The following is a 6340-nucleotide window of genomic DNA, read 5'->3' on the forward strand; positions in this document are numbered from 1 at the left end:
AAATTGTGAAAAGTTTATGACTATGACCACAGAATAATTCTCAAGCATATAATACATTTTTATAAAATAAATTCCAAAATTATTCTATATTTTAAACACAATTATAATATTGCAAAACATACATATATTTAAGGATCCTAAACTGCTGTAACTCTGACTAATTCAATCTAATTAATTACTTAGTTTACTTTTTCAAACTATACATGGCAGATTTGTCAACAATTATTCAAATAGGTACGGTTGTGTTATACCGGTGATCCAAAAGGTTTCACTCAGGCCTATTGGGCCATTGTGCTACCATATGAGGAAAAAGAATCTGTGAAGTTTAAAACCACCTTAAACTCTGGGTAAAGCCTAAAATGCTATGTAATGGAAGGTCTTGCAGTTAAATAAGATCCCCAAAAAAGTAGGCCCTATTGTTGTAAACGGCGCCTCACATATGTTGGTAACAAAAAAACCAGAAGAGAGACACTTTTATCGTTTGCGAGAGATATAATTGAAAGAGAGATTCAGTCTTGTACTCGTAGCATGGTTTCGTAATCTGTTATTACATGTAACTAAACATTCCACAAGATTAATATCTCTAAGGGGCATCTTAATTAGAATATTGGATATATGTTTAATGAAACGTTTGAATACGAATGCCCACAAATCGTAATGTTTTATCACCAAATCTAGAACTAAGTTGATTGATGCATTCTTTTCTGGTCAATCCACCTTAGTGTTGCCTAGTTGTATAACTTACAAAACGGCGTACGAAAATAATGCAATTTCTATTATAACCTGAGAACCAATAGACTTAATATAGTAATGGTTACAGTGCAGAAAGTCTTTCGGACTTATTTCTTTCTGCAATTAAATTAAATCAATACAATTCTATAATTCTATATTGTTTATACAATTCTATATTGTATAGTAGTATAAATACTACTATTCATATAGTCATAAAAAACCTATAATACAATATAATTTCTCTGGATTTATAAAGTTTAAGAGTATAATTATAATATATACATAATAAAATATGTCTAAACCTAATTCTGTTCACTTATATTTTTCTTAATATGATGAAAGCAAATTGTCAAAGACAAATTTATATATTATTATTAAATAACACTTAAAAGTTGAAGTAGATTTATTACAAGCATTTAAAACAATACAAAGCTGTTTACATCGTATATATGTAGATATGTTCCTCATATTTACAAGAAACCGTAACCACATGACCACTAAATAAAATTCACTAGGAAGCATTTAAAATGAGCAATTAATGCTTAATATTAATGGAAGTACTTATAACTAACTAATTTTAGATGCAGTGCCTGCAGTCTTCCTGCGGGGGATTTAAAAGTATAACATATTAGCACAATTTACCGGCTGCAACTGAAACATCAAAGTGAAACCACAATTATTGAAGTACATAAGTCACTTAGCGGCTTCCGAATGGTCACATACACAAATAGATATGCAATATTCCGTCATACCACCAGATGAAACATAGCGATCTGTCTGCGATCTTGCTAATTGTTTTTTAAGTAGTTTCGGAACATAAGCACCAAATAGGCCGTTCACAAAGTTTAAGAACCTCAAGTATGTCAATTTTATGTGAAACTGTCTAATGTCATTGTGGCGCTACGGAAGTATCATTCTTGTTTATTTATTTATTTATATCCAATTATATTCACAACAGAACACATTTACTACGTATATATATAATGAATGCATAAGTATACCATATTATTATACGCCTAAACTTAGGACTACTTAATAAGAACATATTCACATAATAAGTATGTTAAATAAGAAGATGAGAAGCTCTTCATAAGTAGTTTATTAAGGAAAATGAATATAAATCTTGTTAAATTAAATACATTTTAAAATTGTATATACATAGTGAGTTACATATAAAAATAAATATTTATCGTGTATGAATAGAAATATTTTATAAAAAATGACGTTTTCACTTACATGAAACTAATTTATTTTAAAAATGTCACTATCATTGTGATATTATGGATATACTTTAAAGTTTGTTAAAGATTTTACGTCGTAATCACTGATCGCACACCTAACCCAATAGTATGTTCCCATTGCCTTCATTAAAGCAGTTTATTTTATTTAGGTCGCTAATTAACTTGATTATAATCTTGTGAAGTTTAGTAGACGTCGAGCAAGCTCTTCTTTAGGAAATTAATGTATTTTACCTTATGAAATGAAATTTCGGAAGAAATCTGCAGATTATCTGAACGGAATAATAATAGCCAGTAGTAGTTAGTTATTCATAATAATGCATGAATAAGGACGCTTGCCAAAGGACAAGCTCTATACTCGGAAATCCTTTAACGAATCAAACTTATTGCTTATAATTATTTTCGATAGATATACTTATCCTGTCTATATCTATCATATATAATCTACATGTATATTATAAATATATTATGTATATATTATATATATATATTATATATATAATATACATTAATATGTCTATTAAACATCAATAATATATACTATCTCTTAAAACTTAACACTCAAACTCATTATTCTACATTATTTGAGATATTGAACCCACGTTGATCTTACTATCATTCTTAATGGGCAAAATCTGTTCTGTACTACCATGTAAACATATCTTAGAGTGTATTTTGCAATCCTTTTCGTAGTATAATCCTTGAAATAATTGCGCGTTATTTACCTTTTCTTGCAAAAACGCAATTCCTGAGAACTCATAATTGCAACAATTTTGTGACAATTACGCCTTTCAATAGAGACATTTTTCACTTCACCAATTCAATACCAAAAAATATTGCACGTTGTCCTTTCTTCGCTTAGCAGCTCACTCACCACATTCGCTTAACCGAATCCTTTCGTTGACAAAGAAGTTAAGAATGAAGACCAAGAAGCCAAGCATTAGCAACCCTATCACTCGATTGTTTCTTCTCTATCAACCCTATCTGTGCGTTCTTCTCTTTCCTTGCCAACAATGCAAATATTTATCACTGTATTAGTGCACTGGTGCGTGTCTACCCCTTTTTTCGAAATAGGAAAGAAATTCGCAAAAGATACGTTGCTGATTGCTAATCCTTCTAAATGTTTTGTTTTATTGTCTAACTTAAAAGGATTACCGATCGTAAGGTAAATGAAGGCGTAACTCAAAACACAAGAGATATGAGGCTCGACGGGTTTCGTGTGCCTATTGACCTGATCAATTGGATGACAAGTCGTACGATGTGCACTTTATCCGAACTCTATGTTTACTTTGAAGGTTTTATGTATGCTTGTTACAATTTTAGTTAATCCTTTCAGGGTTCTTAACTTATTGACATACTTATGCTCATTTCCTTTAAAACAACACCGAAAGACTTGTGAAAGAAAAAAGCAGTACGCAAATTATTCGGAATAAACAATCTATAAGTTTTGTTCCAGTTCATGTGAACTGCATAACCAAATACGATTTGAAACTATTACTCAGCTAATCTGTGCAAGAAGTCAATTTTATTTTTGATTGGGAAGTTAAGGATTCGCCTCTGGCGCGCATCTATTGCACTGGCACGCACTTTGTTGTTGTACTGTTAGGAATCAATTGCAATAAATGCGGAATTCCACTGATGATTACTGTGGAGGATGTACCGCTGTAGTCAACCGTTACAAATAAATTTTCATAAAACTAGAAAATTCAATAAAAATAGTAGAAATTTGCATTTTAAGGACTGACAAAAATTAAAAATATATATATACTAATGATCTGTGACGGTTGACAAATTTTTTTAAAAAAAATAAATATGAAGGTCGAATGGGTGTAAATAAAGGGTTGAGTTTTAGAACAAATCAGCAAACAAATTATAAACAGGTACAAAGTAAATAGAATAAATGGTATACAATATTTCTATGCGAATCGGGACTGGGATGGGATGTACCAGCACAAATTAAAAGTCAAAAAGTTAAGTCTTATCTAAGTTAAATGTACAAATATTTGTTTTAATTTTAGAAATAATCCCCAAACAGTTTACATTTCAGAGAAATAGTTTCAAACATTAATAATTAAAATTAATTTGCAACATTTTAAGTCGTTTCGGTTAATATTATAGAATAATATCTTAAAATCCTATTTAAATTCGAACTAAAAATTAATAGTCTCGCGCAAGTAGGTATCAGTAAGTCTCTGTCTCGAACATAAACGTAAGTCATTTAATTGATAAAGATATGGTCACAAGTGATACCACGAGAATGAAAAAATTGACACTGTAAAGATTAGGTGTAACCGTAATCCTCGAATTCCCATATTTTAATTGGATTAAAATAGAGTTTTAAGAATTTTGCTGTAGAATGAGATCTTGTCAATAAATTGTTAAGATCAACAGATTAAGATAAATAGAGTTTTGAAAACTATTTATAATGACATTAATAAAACAAAATTATTTTAAAGGCAGAAACATTTGCTGTATGAGCGATTATTTATCTTATAACATAAATTCTGTAAATGTGAAATTATTAATATATAATTAAAATAAATTTGTGTGAGAATTTGAATTTTATATAAATATGTTAGAGAAATGTATGTTATCAAAGCTACGCTATTCTTAAACAAATAATCTTTAACCATCCTGAACACTGAATAGAGTTGTAGATAAAGCTACATTAGTATATTGTTCGGTTTCAATTCTCAAACCTTTTTTGGTACTCGATATTTTATATATAAACATATTGGATTTTTTAGGGCATAAGTAAAGAAGATGCTTGTATGTTTCACTATGCCTTCTACCAAATCTATACGAATCGGTGTTCCCCAACTCCATATTAACAGAAACACGGTCTATTGAGAAACCCGTTATTGAAATAAAAAAACTAAATATCAATTTTATTATTGCAACAAATGTTTATATTACCTTAGGCTTCCAGCATTACTTTACTATTTCATATAGTTTATATATTGACCTTTTGCAACTTTCATTGGTATTTATTTGCCATTGCTCACACTTGTCTAGTTCTAGAGTAAAGCATATATATCTTATTCTCTAATATTGACCTTGTGCAACTACCATTGGTATTTATTTTGTCATTGCTCACACTTGTTTAGTTCTAGAATAAAGCATATATATCTTATTCTCCAATTCATTTTATAGCACCTCCAGTGGTTATGTGTTTTAGATGGTTATAAAATGCTTAACTCTCTCAGTAAAACTATGCGAAACTTAAAATCAAAAAGAATTTATAGTTAATTAAGGTAGGTCGATCTGCTTGCAATTCACCTATTCTTCCATTTTATTAACATCAGATGCGTATTTAACCTAATTGAATTCACCTAATCAAAATAATTGATTTACTATTAGTATTAGTATATTAGACTATCTTTACATGTAGTCTCATTGTGGATCAGTAGCGTACCCAGGCGGGATATGAGGATAGAGCTCTCTTGATAATCTGATTTACACATAATACATTGTGACCGAAAAGTTTTCGGAGGTTCTCATTTAAAATTCGCGCGCTGTATATTTTTCGATATTTTAAGTTTATGTAGTTTGGCAGCACTGTCCTTTAATTACTATGCCAAAAATGATCGCGATCTGTCGGACAGTTCGTTTACGGCAGCTGTTGAAACCAGTTCACCTCAGTAGTGCGTTGCGAAAAAAACAATGGAAAAAAATATTGAACAAAGAGTTTGCATCAAATTTTGTTTTTCGAACGAAATTTCGTGTGCAGAATCGTTGCGAATGCTACAAAAGGCTTATGGGGAATCAGTTTTATCGAAAACTCAAGTTTATGAGTGGTACAAAGCCTTTCAGGACTGTCGTACGACCGTCGAAGACATGCCGCGTTCTGGACGACCTTCGGCCTCTACCACCGACGAAAACATTGAAAAGGCAAAGGAAATCGTGTTCCAAAATCCTCATGTGAGTGTTAGAGAGATAGCACGAGAGCTAGGCATCGGTCGTGAGAGCTGTTTGCTTTTGGTGGCCAATTGTGTATGGATAATTCCTGGCTTTTTCCGATTCTCCTCGCTTTGTTCAACATTATCAACGATTTTAAGGCCAAACATTCAATAAATACCATCGAACAGCCACCGTATTCACCTGATCTTGCACCGTGTGACTTTTTCCTGTTTCCCAACCTCAAATTACCACTCAGAGGAACGCGTTTTGAATCCATAGAAGACGTAAAACAGAATTCGCAGAGGGAACTCAAAGCCATACCGGAAAGCGCCTATAAAAAATGTTTTGATGATTGGAAGAAACGTTGGCATTTGTGTATCGCTTCTAATGGAGCATATTTTGAAGGAGATAAAATAAATATTGATGAAGATTAAGAATTTTGCGTTTTATTTAAAATTTCCGGAAGCTTT

The sequence above is a fragment of the Teleopsis dalmanni genome, chromosome 2 (genome assembly GCF_002237135.1).
Source record: "Teleopsis dalmanni isolate 2A chromosome 2, ASM223713v2, whole genome shotgun sequence".
Taxonomy (NCBI): Eukaryota; Metazoa; Arthropoda; class Insecta; order Diptera; family Diopsidae; genus Teleopsis; species Teleopsis dalmanni.